Here is a 24,461-nt window from a genome sequence, read left to right as displayed (position 1 = left end):
GTTCAGAGTTAAATAAGTGGATAACAGCTCTTTTATTTATTCTGTTTTTTGTAAATGGATTATTTTTGACATAATAGTTGTTCAAAAATGCAATCCCCCCCTCCCATTAACAATGGACCTTGCCATTGGCGGGGAGGCTTGAGTATCTCAGTGATACAGATAGCTGTACCGTAGGTGCAACCTCAATGGAGGGGTACCTTTTGAGAGGCCAGATAATTGTATGGTTCCTGGAGAGCGGCAGCAGCCTTTTCAGTAGATGCAGGGGCATGATTGATTGATCTGGCCTTGTAACCTTAACCAAAACAGCCTTGCTCTGCTGGTACTGTGAACAGCTGAAAGCAAGGGGAATCTACAGCCGTAATTTTTCCCAAGGGCATGCAGCTTTACTGTGTGATTAAATGATGATGGTGTCCTCTTGGGTAAAATATTTTGAAGGTATAATAGTCCCCCATTTGAATTTCCAGGCAGGGACTACTCAGGATGACGTCATTATCAGGAGAAACAAAACTGGCATTCTACAGATCGGAGTGTGGAATGTCAGATCCCTTAACCGGGCAGAAAGGTAAGAAAATTTAAAAAGGGAAATGGAGAGGTTAATGTTGGATAAAGTGGGAATTAGTGAAGTTTGGTGGCAGGAGGAACAAGACTTCTGATCAGGTGGATACAGGATGGTAAATACTAAATCAAATAGGTGTAATGCAGGAGTAGATTTAATAATGAATAAAAAAATAGCAGTGTGGGTCACTTACTACAAAGAGCATAGTGAAGACATTATTGTAGCCAAGATAGACAAAAAGCCCACACCTACCACAGTAGTAGAAGTTTATTTGCCAACTAGCTCCACAGTTGACAAAGAGATTGAAGAAATGTATGATGAGATAAAAGAAATTATTCAGAAAGTGAATGGAGACAAAAATCTAATAGTCATGAAGGACTGGAATCAGATAGTAATAAAAGACAGAAAAGTAGTAGGTGACTATGGGAGTAAGGAATGGAAGAGGAAGCTGCCTGGTAGAATTTTGCACAGAGCATAGCTTAAACATAGCTAACACTTGTTTTATGAATCATGAAAGAAGGCTGTATAAGTGGATGAGGCCTGGAGGCACTGGAAGGATTCAGCTAGATTATATAATGGTATGAAAGGGATTTAGGAACCAGATTTTAAATTGCAAACATTTCCAGTGGCAGATGTGGACTCTGATCACAGTCTATTGGTTATAAACAATAGATTAAAACTGAAGAAACTGCAAAAAGGTGGGAATTTAAGCAGATGGGACATGGATAAAGTGAAATAGACAGGTTGCAAAGAGTTTCAGGGAGTGAATAATTGAGAGGAACAGGGGAAATAAATACAGCAGAAGAGGAATGGGTAGCTTTGAGAGATGAAATAACATAGGCTGAAAAGGAGCAAGTAGGTAAAAATATAAGGGCTCATAAAAATCCTTGGGTAACAGAAAAGATATTGAATACAACTGATGAAAGGAGGAAATATAAAAATGCAGTAAATGAAGTAGGCTAAAAGGAATACAAATGTCTCAAAAAAGAGATTGACAGGAAATGCAAAATGGCTAAGCAGGCATGGCTAGAGGACAAATGTAAGGATGTAGAGGCATATATCACTAGGGGTAAGACAGATGCTGCCTACAGGAAAATTACAGAGACCTTTGAAGAAAAGAGAACCACTTGTATGAATATCAAGAGCTGAGCTCAGATGGAAAACCAGTTCCAAGCAAAGAAGGGAAAGCAGGAAGATATAGTATACAGAGTGTTTATGCAAGGGCAATGTACTTGAGGGCAATATTATGAAAATGTAAGAGAATGTAAGTGAAGATGAAATGGAAAATACAAAACTGCATGAAAAATTTGACAGAGCACTGAAAGTCCTAAGTTGAAACAATGCACTGGGAGTAGACAACATTCCATTAGAACTGCTGATAGCCTTGGGGAGAGACAGCCCTGACAAAACTTACCATCTGGTGATGAAGGTGTATGAGACAGGCAAAATACCCTCAGATTTCAAGAAGAATACGGTATCCAATTCCAAAGAAAGCAGGTGTTGACTGGTATGATAATTACCAAACTATCAGTTTAATAAGCCATGGCTGCAAAATACTGAAACAAAATCTTTACAGGCGAATGGAAAAAGTGGTAGAAGCTGATCTTGGGGAAGTTCTGTTTGGATTCCATATAAATGTCGGAACATGTGATGCAATACTGACCCTATGACTTATCTTAGAAGATAAACTAATGAAAGACAAACCTATGTTAAAGCATTTGTAGAATTAGAGGAAGCTTTTGACAATGTTGACTGGAATACTCCCTTTCAAATTCTGGAGGTTGCAGGGATCAAATGCAGGGAGCAAAAGGCTGTTTATGATTTGTACAGAAACCAGATGGCAATTATAAGAGTCAAGGGGCATGAAAGGGAAGTAGTGGTTGAGAAGAGAGTGAATGTGAATTGTGGTTTATTAGTGTCATAGTGTACATAATCTTTATTCATTTGATTCAGGTACAGGAGGCATGTCAAAATTTTGGTAAAGTTTTACCATATACATACAACACCTGGCTTTAACAAGTGGTACCATAACAATAATACAATATAAAAATACACATACAATAAAAAACTAACAATTAATTACAACAACTGATTTTAACAAATGATATCATAATAATAATACAATTTCGTTGCACATACAATAAAAGACGTAGAATTAATTACCCCTTGCTCAAATTATCATGTCATCCTCTAGAAATTCGTCTACTGAATAGTAGCATTTATCCCACAGAATCTACTGTAGCCTTATTTTTAGACTCCCTGGCTTCATATTAAATATATTTTTGCTCATTAGCTTGTTATATATTGTCATCCCCATATACCGTGGAGTTCGTGCACATAATTTCAAATGTTGTGTGGGTAATATAAAATTATTTTTATTTCTTGTGTTGTACATGTGCTTAAAATGATTTTCCTATAATAATTTTTGTCTGCTGTGTACAAAGATTATAATTTCATAAATGTATATGGAGGGAACTGTTTGGATTTGCAGGTTCCAAAATAATGGGCGACAAGATTCTGTTTGTTGTGCACTACACATGTATCTTATAATTTTCTTTTGCAGTTTCTGTATTCGAGATACACTACTTGAATTTCCCCAGAAAATTATACCATACCTAATGACAGATACAAAATAACGATGATATGCTATTTTTCGTGTACTCATGTCAGTAGAGTTTTCTAGTGTTTGCATTGCAAATGCAAAGCTGCTTAGTTTATTTGATAGGAACTCAATATGTGTATTTCCATTTAAGTTGTTGTCCACAATTAGTTCTAGGAATTTGACTGTGTTAACTTCTTCCATAGGATGATTGTGATGATGTATTTTAAGATCCACACATTTCAAATGTTTTGTTTTGAAATGTACCATATTGGTTTTTGCAATGTTCAGTTTCATGCCATTTTACTGGAACCAGTTTTCTAGAGTACCCATTGTGCTCACAATGGAGCTCTGTATTTTTTCTGCATCATCTTCAATTAAAACAGAAGTGTCATCCGCAAACAGAACTGACGGGGAATTTACGTTTATGGGCAAGTCATTTACATAGAATAGGAACAGGATTGGCCCCAAAATGGAGCCTTGAGGCACACTTTGTGATACTGTACTCCATTTAGAATAATAATTCACTGCATTTGATGTGACACTTACCCTTTGCTTTCTGTTGTGGAAGTATGATGTGAGCCATTTCAGAGCTTTGTCCTTAATCCCATATTTGTTTAATTTGTAGATAAGCAAGTCATGGTTCACCAAGTCAAATGCTTTGGAAAGATCTCAGAAAATACCTGTGACTTTACTCCCCTGATCCAATGATTTGCATATTTTCTCAATAAAGTTATTTACTGCAGCCAGTGTGTTTTTTCCTTGTTGGAATCCAAATTGGTTACTTACAATAATATCATTTTTTACGATAAAATTTTTGATATGATTTGCAGCTACTTTCTCTAACACTTTTGACAGGATTGGGAGAATAGAAATAGAGCAGTAGTTTCCCATATCTTCCCTCCACCCTTTCTTGAACAGAGGTCTCACTTCAGCATATTTTAACACATCAGGAAAGCACCCCTGTTCAAAAGATTGTTTGATTATTTTAGCTAGTGGGGGTGCTATTATGTCATATACTGCTTTAATCACTTTACTTGATGTCCCATCCCACCCAGCAGAATTTTTATTTTTTAATGACAATATAACATTTTTCACATCCTTTATTATGACTTTTTTAAAATCTGTGAGATACTCAACTTCTTGGTCGAGTCCAAAGGGATTTACTTTACTCTGATATCCTGCTACATCAACTTCTGACTTTGGTACATTTATGAAGAATTCATTTAAACACTCTGATATTTGAGCTGGGTTTACAACAACATTATCATCTACTTTAATCTTAGTTATTTCATTACTACTGACTTTAACACTTAACTCTGATTTGACAACAGACCACACTGCCTTTGTCTTACTATTGTGTTGTAAAATAAACTTATTGTTTGCCATTTGTTTTGCTGCCTTTACAAATTTTTCGAATTTGGCTTATAATGTTTCACATACACAGCAAAATGTCTGTTTTTGTTATATTTCAGTTCATTGTGTAGTTACCTCTTTCTGGCACTAGAAATTTTTATACCCTGAGTTATCCATTTAATCTTCCTAGTCGTTTTGTTACATTTGGCTTTAAGTGGAAGAGTTTCATTAAATATTTCAAGAAATTTGTTAAAGTTAGTGCTACTTGAGATACAGCTGTCATAAGGCCATTCAGCCTCTCTTAACTTATTGCTAAATATAGTTAAGTTTTTTTCATTGAAGTTCCTTTTCATGTGGCTTTTGTTACCTGTCTTTATAGAGTTTCGGTAGTTCAATGAATAATGCAGAGTGGTCAGAGATTCCTAAATCTAAGCAGAATTTATTAACATCTTCAAATACACAATTTCTTAAAATATTATCAATACAGGTCCCTGACTGCATTTATTCTAGTGGGTTGCATGAAGTTTGCTTTCAAGCCAAAGTTTTTTATTAAGTCATTGAATTTGGACACATCATTGCTGTCAGCTGTGATATTAATATTGAAATCAGCAGCTATTATAATATTTTTCCTTTTTTCTCTATTAAGATTTTCAAGAAGGCACTTAAATCTGAGCAGGAAAGCTTCAATTGTAGTTTTGTCTGGTACTCTGTAAATAGAAACTACTAAGACATTTAGGTCCCTTAACTTGATTCAACAGCTTTCAAATATACATTCTTCATTCAAATGATTAAAATTGTTCCTTACTTCATATTTCATGTCAGAATGAGTAACTATGCAAGAACCTCCACGTGATTTCTCTCGTCTACAAAAACTGTTAGCTAATTCGAAATTTTTGATTTTATTAAGAATTTTAATGTTACCACATGTAAGCCAATGCTCATTGACACAGACAACTTAAATATTTTTAAATTCTGAAAGAATAATTTGTAAGTCATCAAATTTATGATTTTTGTTTGAAAAGTCGGCACTGAGACCGTTTACATTCAAGTGCATTATACATGGACACTCTTTTTTATTTATGGGTTCAGGCATAGGCCACCCCTTTCTTGAGTACTGTTTTGGTCTCGCCGTTTTTGTTAGCAAACACTGTTACCCATCCCCATCATTACTTACAATTTTCCCTTATTATTTAGAATTTTACATGTATCAGCAAACATTTTACTGAGAATTCTGGATCCTAGCCTATTTAAATGAAGACCATCCTTACCCAAGCATTTATTGTTTAAGATCTTGTTAGGATTTATAAACACAGCTCCTAGAGTGTTACAGATTTCGTTTACATAACGGTTTATTCTGTCTATGTATTGATCACTGACGGATCGTCTGTATACAATACCACTCACTACAATTCTAGATGTTTTGTAGAAATTACTGGCTGATTGAATTAAGTTTTTTGTTTCACTTACAAGTTCCTCTTCAGTCTTGCTTCTAAGAGAATTTGTACCTACGTGAAGATTCCTTTATAATTCTTCCAAGAAGCCTCTGCTGGACCATTCTGTGACCTATGTATGTTGCTGAAGTGTTTGTTCAGCTGGTGAGTCTTGATCCCTGGGCGAACATCTACTTTGCATTTTGGCACTAACACATTTTTGAGCAGAGAATCACCAATAACAAGGAAGTAATTTGTTTCATTTTGTTTTTCGTTACTCAGGTGCTTCAAATTCTTTTTACTGTATGTTACAGTTGTCCACTTATATTTGTTTTCGGTTTTTGAGACTTTCACGTGGGTTTCTTCCGTAGGTGCAGCAGAATCATCGTTTAAGTGAACAGATGTATCATTCCACCTGTTTTTGATATTTTCATCTATCACCTCAACTGTTTTGCAAAAACAAGGTTGTAACATTTCCCTGATGTTATTCAATCTATTCATTGAGCAAGCAGTAAAGGAAACAAAATAAAAATTTGCAGTAGGAGTTAAAATCTGTGGAGAAGAAATAAAAACTTTTAGGTTCACTGATGACATTGTAATTCTGCCAGCAGCAGCAAAGGACCTGGAAGATAAGTTGAACTGAAAGGACACTGTCTTGAAAGGAGGATGTAAGATGAACATCAACAAAAGCAAAATGATGATAATGAAATGTAATCTAATTAAATCAGATGATGCTGAGGGACTTAACTTAGAAATTAGACACTTAAGGCAGTAGATGAGTTTTACTATTCGGGGAGCAAAAGAACTGATGATGGTCTGAATAAGGAGGATGTAAAATGTAGACTGGCAATGGCAAGAAAAGGGTTTCTGAAGAACAGAAATTTGATAAATCAAGTATAGATTTAAGTTCCAGGAAGACTTTTCAAAAAGTATTTGTATGGAGTATGGCCATATATGGATGTAAAACGTGGACGATAAATAGTTCAGACAAGAAGAGAACATAAACTTTCAAAGTATGGTGCCACGGAAGAATGCTGAAGATAAGATGGGTGGATCCCATAACTGATGAAGAGGTACTGAACAGAATTGGGAAGAAGAGGAATTTGTGGCACAACTTGACTAGAGGAAAGGATTGTGCTTGCACAGGATAGAGTAGCATTAAACCTGTCTCTGGACTGAAGGACACAACATCAACAAAAAGGCAACTAACACTAAAGAAGCTTTTGTTCTTTTAAAAAGAAGAAGGTAAGAAGCTTTTTTAATAGTGTATGCTAGTCACTTTTCTTTCAATAAATATTGATGTGTGTAGTGTATTTGTTTATTCCACTCCAACACAGTCCCTTTTTGAATCAAGTTGTGTCATAAATTTATTTTCTCTGGAATTGAATTCACTACCAGTACATTTTTTTTTTTTTTTTTTTTTCATTCTACCCATAAAATCTCCATCATTCATCTGTAGCATCACATTCCAAATGGTTCCATTCTCTTCTTGTCTGAATACATCATCACCCACATTTCGCTTCTGTACAACTCTAGAGAAATACCTTCAGTGGAGACTTCCTAACACTGAAACAAACAATGAAAATAATCAGTTTCTGACAATATAATTTAATTGGATAGATAAAAAATCTGCTTATCATGTGGTGGGGGGAGACCACACTTTTGAAAAAAGGTTTTAGGTATGCAAGCTTTCAGAGGCAATGGCTCCTTCTTCCAGCAGAAAGGTTGAAGGAGAAGGAAGAGGGGTGAAGGAAAAGGAATAGAGAGGTTAGTGAAAAGGGGTGGAATTCAGAAAAGTCACCCAGAACCCTGGGTCAGGGGAGACTTACCCAATGGGATCAGAAGGTCTGGTATGTCTCTCCTGAGCCAAGATCCTTGGTGACTTTTTCGAACTCTACCCATCTTCCTAAACCTCTCCAGTCCATTTCCTTCATCCTTCTTCCTTCCTCTTCAAATCCTCTGTCAGAAGAAGGAACCACTGGTTCCAAAAGCTTGCATACCTAAAACCTTGTTTTGTATGTGTGTTCTTCTGGCACCTCTTGGTGAGTATACTTTTTATCTATCCAGTTACATTATAACTCTGTAATCTAAATCTGATGTTAATAAATTCCTCTTTTTCAGGATTCCCTTTCTTGCTATTGCCAATCTGCACTTTATAGCCTGTCTGCTTCAGATATCATCATTTATTTTGCTGCCAAATAGAAAAAACAATCTACTACTTAAAGTGTCTTGTTTTCTATTCTAATTCATTCATCATTGCCTGATTTTTTTCAACTACATTCCATTAAACTTGTTTTACTGTTCATTTTATAACTTCCTTCCCATTTAACTGAGCTTCCAGAACGTTTCTGTCTCTGGCAGAATTACAAAGTCATAAGCAAACCTCCAAATTTGAACTCCTTCTCCCTAAACTTTAATTTACTTTCCCAATTTCTTACTGCTTTCCTTTACTGGTTACTCAATATGTATTGAGTAAGTAACAGGGATAGGCTACAAACCTGTCTCACCTCCTTTCCAATTATTCCTTCTCTGTCATGTCCTTTGACTCTCATAACTCCAGTCTGCTTTCTGTACAATCTGTAGCTAACCATTTGTTCCATACAGTTTATCCCTGATATCTTCAGAGTTTCATAGTGTGTTTTCCAGTAACTATCACCAAAGGCTTTCAGTAAATCTACAACTGCTATGAATGTTAGTTTGCTTGTCTTCAACCTTTATCCTAAAATAAGTTGTATGGTATTACTTGATGACTTCTTAGATTCCTCCAGAACACAAACTGATTTTTCTCAAGGTCAGCATTTATCAGTCCTTATATCCTTCTGGAAGTAATTTGTGTCAACTATTTTACAATCCTAACTCATTAAACCAATGGTTTTATAATAAAACCAAACTATGAAAACTTCAAGTAGGAATATCAACAATGCTACTTACTATAAAGAAGACACATTAATTTGCAGACGGGCACAACTGAAGAAACTTTTGGCCACAGCCTTCAGCAGCAAAAGAAGAACACACACCATTCATACACACAAGAAAACACACATCATGTGCACATGGCCAGCAACTCCAGCAGCATTTTGTTCCAATTGATCCTGAATGAAGAGACCTTCCAGGATGTAGAACTCAGAAAACAAGAATTCACAATAAATATTCACAAATAAAAACAAATATTTAAATGTATCTAAAAACAAAGATGATGTGACTTACCGAACAAGAGCGCTGGCAGGTCAATAGACACACAAACAAACACAAACATACACACAAAATTCTAGCTTTCGCAACAAACGGTTGCTTCATCAGGAAAGAGGGAAGGAGAGGGAAAGACGAAAGGAAGTGGGTTTTAAGGGAGAGGGTAAGGAGTCATTCCAATCCCAGGAGCGGAAAGACTTACCTTAGGGGGAAAAAAGGACAGGTATACACTCGCACATATATCCATCCACACAAACAGTTTAGCAGTACTCAAGAATGGAACATGCTCATTTCATTTCATATTGCTCTGCAGTGTTATGCCTAGATATTTAACAAACATAACAGTGTCAAGTAGCACATTACCTAATGCAATATTCAGACATTATGGAATTGTTTTTCCTACTCATCTGCATAAACTTACCTTTTTCTATGTATATATCTCGCTACTGCTTCTTTACAGTAATTGAATTACTGCATTGAATTCAGACAGAAGCCAGATTCTATGTAATACTTGACTTATTTGATATTGTTATTAACATATACATAACAGTAGGTGCTAATAAGAAATTTAGCCTACTCCTGAAATGGACTTTATTAGTAGTTAAATGTTTTATGGCTGCTGGAATGTTATTGAGAATGTGTGTTCCTGAATAATGGATGTTTCATGACCAAAGTAAATGACTTGAACCTTCATAAGGATTATTCTTATTTCTGTTACTCACTGCATGAACAGAGCTGTTGGTTTTAACAACAGATATATTTTTCCATCAAAGTTTCATTAAAGAATAGATATATTGCAAAACAACTAGTTGGTATCCTTAGTCCTCTAAACAGGCTTCTGCAGGACAGTCTTGAATTCACAACACAAATATTTCTTATTACGTTATTTTGAACCTGGAAAACTTTAGTTTGGCTTGATGAAATACCCCAAACAATAATCTGCTACAACACTATGGCGTTAAAGTAAGCATAGCATAGAATTTTTATTTTTATATAATCTATGTCTGAAAACATTCACAAAGCAAATGGGATTACTTTTAGTCACTTTAGCTGTTATATTTTGTGCCTTTTCATTCTATTCAAGGAACTCATAATGTATGGTTAGGATTGTAACAGATCAGTATATCAATACGAAAGTGTTAGGGATGCTCAAGAAAATGGCTGTAGTATGTGCTCAAATTTCTCCTGAGAATAAATTCAGTTGTAGATGAATCCAATGAATCCTACATAGAATACCATGAAAAAATTTAATTCATTATGAAACCAGATTATCATAAATGAATTAGGTACCTATGACAGTGGTATAGCTGGTAGGGAAACTGTTTCAAAAACATAATTTGACTTGCCCTGTTAAATAAATAATTGTCTTATGCATGTATTTATGGAAATTTAGATATATACTGATGTCTTCATTAGCCAGTTTGATACAAAACATCTACTGATAACAGAAAGCTTAAACATATTCAATTCTGAAAAACATCACAGTGTAAGAAACTTATTATTTCTAATAATACAGGAACAGAACAGGGGGGCATCTTACAGAAAGATAATTTATGACCATTAGGACTTGTAGGAAGGTATCTACTAATAGAACTCTTGGCACACAAGTAATCTATGTCTTGAAATTATTACTAACTACATAAATCCACTGATTCAGCTTATTCACATAATAAAAGTTATGTGTTGCACCCTGAGAAAATTTGGTGATGCCCACTCCTTTTTAAGTGAGTAGTATGAGGATTCTTTGTATTTTGTGTGACTGGGAATTAATATAATGTTTACTATTAATTAGTTGCAAGGTTCTATAATCTTTATCTTTTGGGTTGAAGCATGATGTTTTATTCTGATTATTTGACTTTCTACAAAATTCTCTACACATTCATTCATTGTCGTATGTTCTCCCAATCAGAAAAGCCTGCTTTCAGTGGTGTGAAAATGTCAAGACAGGCATAAACAAAGAGAGGCAGCTGCCTGAAATTAAGTTTATACATAGTTTACTAATAAACTATATGTCAACAGACTGCTGTATTCTATTCATGGGTAAAATTTAATTGATTAAAATTAGCAGAAAAATCACTACCTTTTTAAAAAGCTAGCTGTTTCTTCAATAATGTGCTACTACTTATTATCTACAAGTGGTTTTAAAATTTGTTCATACTTGACAATAAACAGGTTTTCTATTCATTACCAATATTCTTCAAAATCTGATCATATCTCTGAATACACATGGCAGTGGTAAGAAAGCATTTCAGTATGAATTACATCAATTTCATGTAAATTATTACCAGATTTAATGACCATATGAGCTTAATGTGGGATTCATCCTTTATTTTCTTATTTTCTGGGGAGTCCTTCAGACTGACCAATATGTCACACAACAAAAGAACTGTCTGTACCATCCCTGTAATTATTGAAACAATAATTGGTGAAGACATGTGACTTACAATTTTAAATGTCAGAAACATCTTTAGTCACCTTTAAAAAATATTACCAGATATATATCCTGTGATGGCTAAATTTGGTACACTATTTGGTTCTGAATCATCTTCAAGGAGCTGGAATAATCGTATCACAAGCTTATCTTCTTCCATTGTCTCAGCAAGTGGTTCCACCTGCAATGGAGTGATGAATGATGAAATTAGCATCAAATGTTGATAGTGTAAACTTATCAATTATTTCATTTTTCCCAGTGGTGGAAACAAATTCTATCATGAGCTTTGTTTAGCACCAAAAGAGCAACTGAAAAAATTCCTTTAGATGGAAAGAAATAATGTTTAACATTTTCAGTTTATTTACTGTATTATAATAACATGTAACAAATACTCAAAGAGTTTTCAGTATTACAGTGCTCCTTAGAACACCACAATAAATGTGCTTAAAAATGTACTGAACAGTAGATGGGAACACATTTCCATTTATTAAATTTATGGTCAGTTTCTTTTCTTTTTATACCTTATCTGACTCTACTGTGCTTTCCTCATTGTATTCCAGACAATTTTGCTAATTAAATATATAACTTATTTCAAATAAATATTATCTTCTCTAAACATTCCTTTCTTGTTGCAGATATTGGGTCCTGTAATTTTCTGGCTCTTTGTGTGTGTAGCTATGCTGGAAAACAGCAATATCTCTGTTAGTGAGAGAGTCTTGAGTGGAAAACAAATAAGTTAGATCAAAGTAAGACATTTTTCAAAGGTTTAGAGATGTTTTCAATAATATTGAAATGCCTTTCATCCACAACAATATATACACATACTGTCTATTTGTTGATAGCTTAATAATCTACCAACACAGATATAATACTGTTTGATTTCTCTGTAGTTATGAGATTATAAATATTCTATTTACAGACTAATTATTTTTGAAACGACTTTCTGTTCAGTATTCAGTTAATTTTATCTACTTTCTTTGGTAACACCCATCAATGCCTCACTGCCTCTAACAATTTTGTTGATGCTTTAAAACCTCAAAATCTAATAATGCTTATGAGAGAATAAGGAATAGTTGTAGGTAAACAACTAGAATTCTCTCGGATACAGATTTATTTACACTTAGCTTCTACACAGATACAAGTTCAAAGGCTAACTGCCATTAGTGTCCAACATCCTGCCCAAAGCCCTCTCCTCAAAGATAGCACACTTATGCACTGAACAAATATCGATATTTATGGTGCTCTATGCCACATAGCCCCCCCCACCCACACAGTATGGAGTACGTCTCTCTGAATGGAGGGGGTGAGAAGTTAGGAAGGTAACGTACAGTTCTTCTGCATCAGGCGGAAGCGGTCAACTGGTAGGAGACCGGGGGGTGAAACCCGGTACGTCGCCAGTGAAGTCAGCAAGCGACACCGGCGGCTGAAGACGTCGTCCCATCCTAGAGTGGAGGTGTAGAACTTCATCAGCAGGCAGGCGGAGAATCACCTTGCCAGAAGGCCTAACAAAGGCATGCAAATTGCCACACGCAGCACTTTTGCTCAATTTAAAGCAGCGCACCACATGAGATTCTGCACTTCCTCCCTCAACATTGTCACACGCGAGTACCACACACACAGTATCGCCATCTATGACAACAGATAATTTATGTATGTCATCAGGGTGTGCATGTGTTGTGAATTCTTGGGTGGCACCTGTACAAGCAATGGTAGGGAGGCAGGGAGGTGTGGGAAAGCCATGGCAAGGGGAAGCATCTGCTAAAAGGGGGGTTGCAGGTGCACTGGACTGCACAGGAGACAAACTCGGGCGATCAGCTGACAGACGAGGGAGCATGACCGAAGGCAACGAGGAACCAACGTGGATTGAACGGCGTGACAAAGAGCTATCACACGAAGATGGTAACACAATGGTAGAATCCGAGTGGTTGGCAGTTCGACTGCGAGGGCTGTGAGGAGTGAAGCCCCAAAAAATTTGGCCACTTGAATTAGATGAACGCAGAGAAAGAGCAGTGCTCGGCAGAGAAGCACGCTGTGGAGAATCAATACCCAAATGCATGGTATAGGAAGATGGAAGGCTGCTCAAAGCAGGAGTGGGAGAAATAGGGGCAGAATCAGGGAGGTTCACCTGAGGCTCAATGAAAGCTGGTTTCACTCGGTTGAGTGAGACCGTGGTTACAGAGTCTTTTATGAGGAGATCCATGTTATTCTCAGAGCGTTTGATGACCTTGTAAGGACCTGTGTAGGGTGACTGAAGTGGGGCTTTGATTGAGTCGTCTCTGAGAAACACGTACTCACAAGAGTCTAGCGTGCGCGGTACGTACACACGCGGAGGTATATGAGCAGCCGGAGGTGGCGGCTGAATTTTGCTGCAGTGCAAGCGCACCCACTCGAGAAGTGAAGGGAGTTCAGAGGGCCGTAGAAGTGGGGTGGGAGTGACTAATTCTCCAGGCAAAACCAGAGGTTGGCGATACACACACTCGGCTACGGAAACCTTGAGGTCTTCCTTGAAAGTCGCACGAAGGCCAAGAAGCACGGAGGGCAGTGCCTCTGTCCATAGTGAGTCATGGCAATGCAGGGCAGACTTTAAGGTGTGATGCCATCACTCAACAACCCCATTGCTTTGGGGGTGGTATGCAGAAGTATGAATTTTGAGAATACCACACATTTTACATAAGTCAGAGAAAACTGAAGACTCGAATTGTCACCCCTGGTCAGTGGTGAGGTAAACAGGTGAGCCAAATCTAGAGATCCACAAATCTAAGAATGCTCGACTTACTGTCTCAGAGGTAATGTTCAGAATAGGCACAGCCTCAGCCCACCGAGTCATCCTGTCAATAGTTGTAAATAAGTAATGGAAACCCTCGGAGGGGGGCAAAGGGCCTACGAGGTTGACATGAACATGGTGAAACTGGCCTGGCAGTTGGGCAAAACAGCCAAGGGGTGGGGAAGTGTGCCTGGAAACTTTGTTCTGTTGACACAACATGCATGCCCTGGCCCAAGACTGACAGTCGCGGCGCATGTCTCTCCAGACAAACCGTTCAGCTACCAGACAGGTGGATGCTTTGACACCGGGGTGTGTTAATGTGTGTAATTTGTCAAAGACCTAGCGTTGAAGGGGCTTAGGAATGAATGGCTGCAACGTACCAGTCAATTCATCACACCACACTAAGTCAGATATGCCAGGGAAAGTAGAGCGTACCGGTTGGAGAGAGGAGCTGTGGTCCGAAATTAACTGCATGGTATCAGAGTCCGCCGATTGCAACCGAGGTAGGTCCGTTAAGTCAATTAAGGTTGTGACAGCACCAACACATGAGAGAAAATCAGCAACCACATTGTCCACTCCTCTGATGTAGCGAATGTCATTTGTAAATTGCAAGATGTAATCGATGTGACGAAACCATTGTGGGGGCGGAACCAATGGCTTGTGATCAGTGAGCACATAGAAATCTCATCCCTCAACATCAGTTCTGAAGTGTCTTATGGTCTTGTAAACTGCAAGTAATTCTCTGTCAAATTCTGAGTATGTCTTCTGTGCGTTGTTTAGCTTTTTTGAGAAAAACTGCAGGGGGGTCGTAACATCGTTGTATGTCTGACTCAGTACTGCACCGATAGCATTGTCACTAGCATCAGTAGTGATAAACATTGTGGCGTCTGCACATGGGTGAGCAATAGTGACAGCAGAGGCCAACAGCTGCTTGAGTTTGTTAAATGCCTTGTCCATGTCTGGTGTCCATGAGACCTGGCGGGTGCCAGAAGTTTGTGGGCCAGCAAGAGCATCTGTGAGAGGAGCCTGCACTGCAGAAGCGGCTAGCAAATGTTTTCGGTAATAATTAACTGTTCTGATGAATCTGCATAATTCCCTATAGGTCTGAGGGTGTAGCATCTTGAGAACAGGCTTGATCTTGTCCTGCAGTGGTGTCAGACCGTCCAATGACACAACATAACTTAGGAATGTGACGGATGACTGGTCCAATTGAGTTTTTTTATTGTTCAGTTCAATACCAGAGGCTGCTAAAATATCTGTCACGACTTGAACATGCTTCTCACTCTGTTCCTAAAGTTTGATTGATGAAACGCTGCCATGTTTGGGGGGCGTTTTTCAACCCAAACAGCATAAATTTGTATTGGAACAGCCCGAAGGGAGTGGTTATGGCAGTCTTTTCAATATCCTCCGGAGCCATAGGAATCTGATGAAATGCATGCTTACAGTCCAAAACAGAGGAGTACCTTGCACCTGCAAGCGCATGATTGAAGTCTGCAATGTATGGGACTGGATATTTATCAATAATGGTGCGGGCATTTAAACGCCTATAGTCTCCGACCATACGCCAAGTACCATCTTTCTTTTGGTCAAACAGGATAGGACTAGCCCATCAGCCGGAAGAATGTTCAATTATTCCCTTTTGTAATAGATCATCTAATTGTTCTTTTGCAATTTTCATAAATTCCGGCTTGAGGCGGTGTGGGCATTGCGATATGGGTGGCCCATTGGTTGGACGTAACCGATGAACTGTGCCATTAGTGATTACTGCAATACGTGGCACAGCATGACAGTCAGATGTCCATGAAGCAGAGCAGGCAGTGGCTAATGGGCAAAGCTGTGGCTCTGAGGGCACGGAAGTACAGGTGTGCCAACCGCTCGTAAGCTTCGTAAAGGCTGCACGCGTGTTAACATGGGCAAGGTTGGTACACTGGTTTTTGGTAGCGGGCCATGCTGCTATGAGTGCTGTAGGCACGAGTGGGCATGGCCAAACAGCAGCTGGCCGTAGTTCATTGCCATGAGCTTGGGAAGTTAATTGTCCATTCGGAACGCAAGGAGCATGAGCACTCGGGCATACACTATCATTACAAAAGGGGGTGCTGACACAGTTTACAGAGTTCACAACATTGTCGTTAACGTCCGCAGGCATGGGAACGCGAGATTGTCATGGACTGAGCTTGTCTGTAGCTGATGAGTCATCTCCTTGTAGTGCTGCGAGGCGTTGTTGTGTGGAGGCCAACTCATGGTGTATGTTGCAGAGATGCAGCAGCATTTCCGTACATTCCATCTGCAACTTTGAAGACTTGGCGCACTCCACTAGCCACTTGTTTGTCCAAGATTGCAGCTCCAAGGATAGGTTTACACACTTCTTAGCACAGCACACATGTTTGGTGTTAGCCGAATTGTCACTCGGCGGGGCGAAAGGAATATGTTCGTTAAGGGAGGGGGGGGGGGGGGGCGGAGGTAAAAAACAGTATTTTGCACAAAATCTAGTGACAACTGATAGTGTTTGAGGAAATCAATTCCGAGAATAGGTTCTTCAATTATTGACACTAGAAACGTCCACTCCAGCTTGCACTCGGGCGAAAGTTTCACTGTATACAAAGTGGAACCCGAACACTGTAGGGTAGACAAGTTCACTGCACAAAGTACTGTTTTGTGTGGTTGCACTTTATTGGTTGCTAGGCGAACCAGCAGCAAAGAGACGTCTGTGCCAGTGTCTACCAGAAAACATACACCTGATCGTAAATCGCGAATATAGACTCAACCACACTTACTGTTGTTGTCCGAAACTGAGTGCAACGTGGGATGGTGCCCGTTGTTTACATCACAGGAGGTGGCACCATAGCCTACCTGCGGTTATAGTTTGGGTAAGAACACGGTGACTGGCATTTGCGAGCTTGCTCCTCGAATCTCGCGTGGAAGAAACAGTAAGGTTGAGCGGGCCTGTGCTCCTGTGGGTAGTTGCTAGGTGACGGAGTATGTGCCCCAGAGTCTTCCACAGAGGCCAGTGCACTGTCGTTGCGGGGAGTTGAAGGTGCAGGCAGGGCGGCTAGTTGAACAAACTTGTTATTAGCAGCACCAGACAAGGGCGTGGCGTCAGAAAGCGTCTTAGTGTGGTTACGTCCAGAATGCAGTGCACGGAGCTCACGTTGGCTGGCGGAGTATGCTCTGTCGTTCATTTACTGGCCTATCTTCATACGCAGAGATTGCAGTCTGGACAGGCAAAGGCAGCTTTTCAGTCCAGATTTCTGCGAGCGTGTCATCAGGCATAACTTGCTCATCGACAAGGAGACAGATGCACCGCCACAGCTGGGACAGAGACCTGTCGCCGAGACGCTCTTCGAAGATGAGCTGTCGCACATTTTCTCTCCTGGTTTTAGAGACGGGCTCCAGTATCGTCTGTTTCATCACAGCATACTTCCCTGCTAGGGGGGGTGCTTTGACCAGATCGTAAATTAAATCGATGTGGTCATGAAGATGGTTCATGAGGCAGGCGAAGCGTGCATCGTCGTCCAAAGCACAGACATTGAATGTTTGCTCAACCAGGTTAAACCAGAACTCCGGGTGAGCGGGTTTGAAGTCTGGTAGTTTCGGCAGATTCGGCACTGCAGTCACTGTGGAGGTGCGCCTATTACTTTGGATGGAAGTAGAGCATGCAGAAGACAGCGAGTCCGAATTATTGGAGTCCCGTAATGCGAGAATCGCGAAATTCACTTGACGCCGTGGGGGTGGCTGAGAAGCGACAGATGCTCTAATGGTGTGAGGATCATAGTCAAAATGTGCATTCTCATTGATGTGGTAGCTCAGAGAGAAGCCACAAGTACTTAAGTACACCGGTGAATGTCCGTTATGCACACACTATTCACTCGACCATGAGTGGTGGGGCTGGTTGTAGATGTCAGAGTAATTACTGTCCAGCACAGAATTGTTGACTTGATTAGAAGCAACACAAGGATCCCACACATGTCCACTAGGATGCACACTTGGTGTGATATTTGCTGTTTGGCGAGCATTGAACACCTGTTGACTAGCCGGCGCGGAAGGATACACACGTGGCAGGAACTGATTCGAGTTTGAATTTACTACTGGATTTTCCAAAGTAGCAAAACCTCGCTCGATGCCACAAACTGTATTGAATTGTGTGTTCAACACAGGAGTAGGAATGTTCTGACCAACACTCTGTGGAGAACACGTGGGAAGGTCTAGGCTAACAAAGCCAGATCTCACGACCGTTGGCGGTTGGAAGAAACTGGCGGCACTTTATGAATTCCACTGCATGTTCTGACTGAAGGATTCCGAGGATTCTTGCAGCATGTCCTCTATGGTGGCAGGAGTGCCGAAGAGATGTTGCTGAAATCCGGGCAGTGGTGAGTGCTGAAAGGCCATTGTCTGGAGCTGAACAAAGGCTCCACGATCATGGAGAAAGCCGACGTGGTAGGCATGTAAATAACCTTCGGGCAGTAACTCGGATGCGTATTACACAAAAAACGGGGTCACCAGTGAGGGAATAAGGAATAGTTGTAGGTAAACAACTAGAATACTCTCAGATACAGATTTATTCACACTTAGCTTCTACACAGATACAAGTCCAGAGGCTAACTGCCGTTAGCATCCAACATCCTGCCCAAAGCCCTCTTCTCAAAGATAGCACACTTATGCACTGAACAAATATCGATATTTATGGTGCTCTATGCCACACATATAAGAGTATCCACCCAAGCAGTTTCTATAATGCACAATGAGTTTCAAATAAGTAAACAGCCTACTTAAACACACTATCATCCATTTTCGACTGCTGAATTAACGTAACACCCTGTGTCTTTCATCCAAAATTTCCATATTTTCTTTAACTTTCACGATAAATTATAAAGATGGGTAACAAAATAGCAAAGTTGTATCATTATATTGGCTAGAAGGATTGAAGTTTTGATTTGAGTGAATACGTTTTCATTATACATGTAAAGTATAATCTGTTCTTTTCAGAAAATGATTGTATATTAAATGTAGGTAATACTGGAAAATGTACATTAAGTGTAATGCTAATTTCATCTCTGACATATCTCAGAATCTGTTCTATTTTATCTTTGCTGCCCAAATTTTCATTTGCAAATGCTTAGTAAACCTTGGTAACTAATTAATGTAACTGAAATAAATGCTCACAGAGTTTCCAGAATACAAAATCTATACATCATGAACGTTAATTCTAATCAGTCATTTTCATGTTGTTATTTACTGCATCAAGATTTTAATTTAATTTTGTTGCATGCATCAGTGTCTTGAAACAACGCTACTGGCTTTGTTATTCTGGTTTCACTAAAGACCAAAACCTTGTCTGTGATTAGTGCCTTTATACTCCATACTGTTTTATGTGTGCTTGCATATCATGAACATCATATTTCTTTTAAGACATATGGTTGTACATTGTGTATTTTCTCTATTTTCACTTTACTTGCAGGTTTTTTTCTAGAAATGTTCATCATTATCATCCAAATATTGTGGCAATTTGCTTGGCGACTGAAGATATCAGTTCTGAATTACTTATTTGTCATGTTGCTATCGCTTTAATGAGAGCTCATTTTTCTCTGAAATTTGTCAAACAACATTTTAACACTCAGTGTTATGATTATTTAATAGCGAGTGTGTGATAATATGATGGATCAATTGGGATGTATATGTAGGGCTGATTTAAAGCCCAAGTGGCATGTGCCACTGCTTGGGACACCAAGGTGAAGAGGTGAGCCAGGGGCACCTCAACAGTAATATTTCTTTACAGGACATTGCAATTTGTAACAGCCACTTGGGGCACCAACTGACAGGGACATCAACATGAGAGGGGTTTCAAAGGTGCCAAACTGCAACATCTGCATACCTTAAGCAGCAGTGAAAACCAATATGGGTGAAACTGTGCAATGGAAAAGAGGGGAAGAGAGGCACCTAATGATATGTTGCTTGTATGGAAAAACATTCTTCAACTAGCCCTGATTATAAGTATTAACTCAAAGAAAACATTGCAGGAACAAAATCAACAATAACATTGTAAATTTAGGCGATAATGATAATCATTTTTTTTAAATTCTGGACCGCACTAGGAATGTACAAAAGGACTATCAAAAGTTAGATAAAGAACAACCAACACTTTCACAGAACATATATTTAACTTTTTTGATTGATCATTTAGTCCTACACAGCCCACACCCAAATTGTGGAGCACCCAGGATACAGCAGTATTTGACCCTAACTTGTTATTTGGCTGTCATGCAGATGGTTTATTCTGGCACCAATGCAGACATTGGTATGGTTGAAAGCATGGCTGTTGGTGGGTGGCTGGACATTGACTTTGTAGTTGAGATCACATTAGATTAGATTAGTACTTGTTCCATAGATCATGAATATGACACTTCATAATGATGTGGAACATGTCAGGTTAATAAAAGGTGTCTATACAAGATATTACATTAGACAAAATATTACATGACACTCTATAATTTTTTATTTTTTTTTTTTTGATGCTATTAGGTAAGTGACCAAAGACTTTTGTGGCAGCATAATTTACCCCCTTCTGAGCCAAAGTTAGATTTAACCTTGAGTAGTGAAGATCATCCTTTCTCCTAGTGTAGCCATTGCAACTGAACTCGGGCTCATTTACTACCTACTTTTCACGTGCCTCATCTGTAAAGGGGGTTGGTAGTAAACGGTTGCATTTGTGCCCCTATTATTGAGTCAGATATTGGCTGGCTTTTGAAGAGCAGTGAATTGAACTATACATGTTCAGATTGAAACTTATTTATTCAAAAGAAACACATTAACGTTGTGGCCATGCATTTTTAAGTTCACAAATAATAATCGGTGCAATTCGTACACTGTTTGTCTCACACCCACACACTTTCACTTTGTTCCTTCGCATACCCTGGCATCCATGCTTGCACTTGCGGCACTTTGCCTCTCCCAACTCGCCACCACAACGGCCAATGACCAAAAACCCCGATTTCCCGCTCATATCCACAGTCCTGAGTCGGGTCACGTGACACCACAGTAGTCAAAATAATCGCTAAACATGGCCACAATTCATTTACAATATTTTATAATATTTAAATACTTAAATCTTAATCCATTATATAATTTTACAAATTATCACCACACTTATATAATTTGTTGCAATTAAAAGAAAACCAAAACACTATGCAACAGAACTACAACGTCCATCAAAACACAAAACAAGTATTTTCTGGTCTATTTTGCCCAGCATATTATCTCTGCTGCTGTGCTTTAAATTTTAAATTACTTGAAAGTGTTCCATATTATCCCCCGTTACCTTACATAACCCCATTTCATGGAGACATTACCTTAGTAATGGCAACATGAAGTAGTACCAAATGGAGTGAACCCATATTACTTCATATATTTTACATTTTTATTATAACTATAAGGGCACCAAAACATGTAGAACAGTGTTATAGTGGTGAGTTAATCAGTGTAAGTACTGTCATCAGAAAAGATACATGCATAATCCAACAATGTATCCAACTCAAATATACAATTAGATAGTATCCTATTGAGTCTGATTGGGCAGGCAAAATAAATGCCCATGTTAGTCTATATGTAGGTTGCACACTCACTGCACATTAACACTTCCACATTTTAGACAGTTGTTTCTGTAGGATGCATGAAGTTGTTGTAACCAGATCCTTGTGTTCACAGTTTTATGCATTGGAATACAGTCTTTCTAAACTTGTCAGCCAGCAGCACTGTGCTTCCTCTCAAAATTTTATCAAATCCTCATAAATCTTGCCTAGACATGCAGACCCACATTTCCCAGGAATCAGGCTATCCAAATCCTCACTAGAACATCCTGTTTTCACTGATCAGTTCTTTTTGAGGTTTGTACAAATGGCAAACATACACACAAATCAAACACAAACATGGCATAGTTAAATATATTCTATTTCACCCTTCAAATGTTCCCAGATCAGGAGCTCCAACACTTCTACTCCCCGCACCAAGAGAATTTATTCCCAGATGCTGATTCTTATATTTTTTTAAGCATCCATACAGCTATATCACTGTACATAAATACACTCAATATTTTTTTTTTATGTATTCCTATATAAATTTTCACATAATATTTGGCAATATCTTGAAACCCATTCATTTATGACATTTCCATGGCTATCTAGATTCAATCATAAATGGCAAACAAACTCACTAAGGTCAAACTTTTGCAAGCATCCACTTAGCCATTAGTGTTCTTTCCCTCCCTTCCCTCATGAACATCTTATAATAAGCAATTTAATTATTTCCCATATGCCTCTACAATTTTCATATTTAGTGACTGCCCTACATGACTGTCCCAGCAAGAATCCTACCCCCACGCACCAGTATCAACTCCAGGTGCCACAGATACATTAGAAATTTTAATAAAATCTCAACTATTTTTTTTTTTTAACAAACTATTTGCAGATTTCCTCCCTCCTATATTCTCCACACATTTATACAGAAATAGACTACATGTACAGTAGGTTTCAGTTCCCGTATGACTTTCAACAAGGCTTCTATCACACCCACACCAGTTGTGCAAATCCATTGGACAACAGATTCCCTTATTGCAAATACATACAGTATAATGAAGTTTGTTGACCACCAACAATGGCATCGCAACATACACAGTAACACAAATAATACTCCAATTATAAATACACGTATACATGGCCCCCATTTTTTTTTTTTTTTTTTTTTTTTTTTTAGAAAGTCTAACCTTTATTCTTTGACCACATATTTTTTTATTTTTTCAACTCCGTTACATTTCTCAGTCCAAATGGCTTTGGACATTGGATATACCAACCTATATGCATTAGGGTGTGGACAACCTGTTATCTCAAAGGGTCCATGGTATAATTCAAATAACTTTTTGATTTTGCCATCAATGTCACTGGATTTTTTCTTGTTCCTCGTCAGCACCTTATCTCCCTCCTTGAACTTTGTTGTCTTATACCTTTCTCCATGCCTCCTCTGTCTCTCATGTCCTTTCTTTAACATTTGCTGTCTGGCCATCTGCATCTTCTCTTGACTTGTCGAGTCTTGAGATGGAGGAATCTGCTATTAGATTGTCTGGGATGATATCTTTCATGAGCTCATAGGGTGAGAATCCTGTCACACAACTCTTCACTGTGTTCATAAGATCCTCAAACACAGTTATATATTCTGCCCAAGTACTATGCTTTTTACTGCAATGTGTCCTACATAGCCTACCCAGCTCCCTCATATACCTCTCAGCCGGGTTTCCCACAGGGTAATACTCTGAAATCCTTATATGCTTTATCCCAGATCTTTGCATAAATTTCCCGCACACACTAGATACAAATTGTGCTCCATTATCAGACAGAACATTCTCTGGTTTTATAACATTCACAAAGTAATCTTTCTCTAGCTCGTTAATTATGTTCTGGCTAGTGGCCTTTTTCAGTGGATACAGCCTTACAAACTTTGAGAATACATCAACAGCTAAAAGAACATACTTTACACCCCCTCGACCTGTTGGCAGCCTCCCAAATAAATCAATAGCCAGCAGTTCACCATTTCTTTTAGGAACAATATTCTGCATCTCTCCTTGTACTGCAATAGTATTATACTTCACTTTTTGGCATTTGTCACAAGAAGCCAACTGTCTCTTTACTCTCCTGGACATGTTGTTAAAACTAACATAGTCCTGCAGTATTTCCAAACATTTCTGAGCTCCATAATGCCCATGGCTAAGGTGGATGTAATTGATTAATTTTTCCACATGCTTATCTGGAAAACATACCTTCCACTCCTCTTTGTCCAAATTTCTTTGTCTGAATAAAATACCACTATAAATTCTATAATATTTAGATATTTTTTCATGTTCTTTACTTCCAAAGCTTGTTTTGATAAATTTCAAGGTTTGGTCCCCATTCTGAAGTCTCCTCATGTCCTTACAGCTAGATCTGATTTCCTTCTCTCCACCCACTTCTTTCATATACAATATCTGTAGTTCTTTCTCGTCTCCATTCGCTTCATGTTCTTCTCCAATAAAAGGTAATCTTGATGAGGCATCAGGCACGTTGTTGTCTGTTCCCTTAATATATCTTATCTCATAGTTAAACTGCTGCAAAATCATG

The sequence above is a fragment of the Schistocerca serialis genome, chromosome 1 (assembly GCF_023864345.2).
Source record: "Schistocerca serialis cubense isolate TAMUIC-IGC-003099 chromosome 1, iqSchSeri2.2, whole genome shotgun sequence".
In the NCBI taxonomy this organism is placed as follows: domain Eukaryota; kingdom Metazoa; phylum Arthropoda; class Insecta; order Orthoptera; family Acrididae; genus Schistocerca; species Schistocerca serialis.
This window is presented reverse-complemented; position numbering follows the sequence as displayed.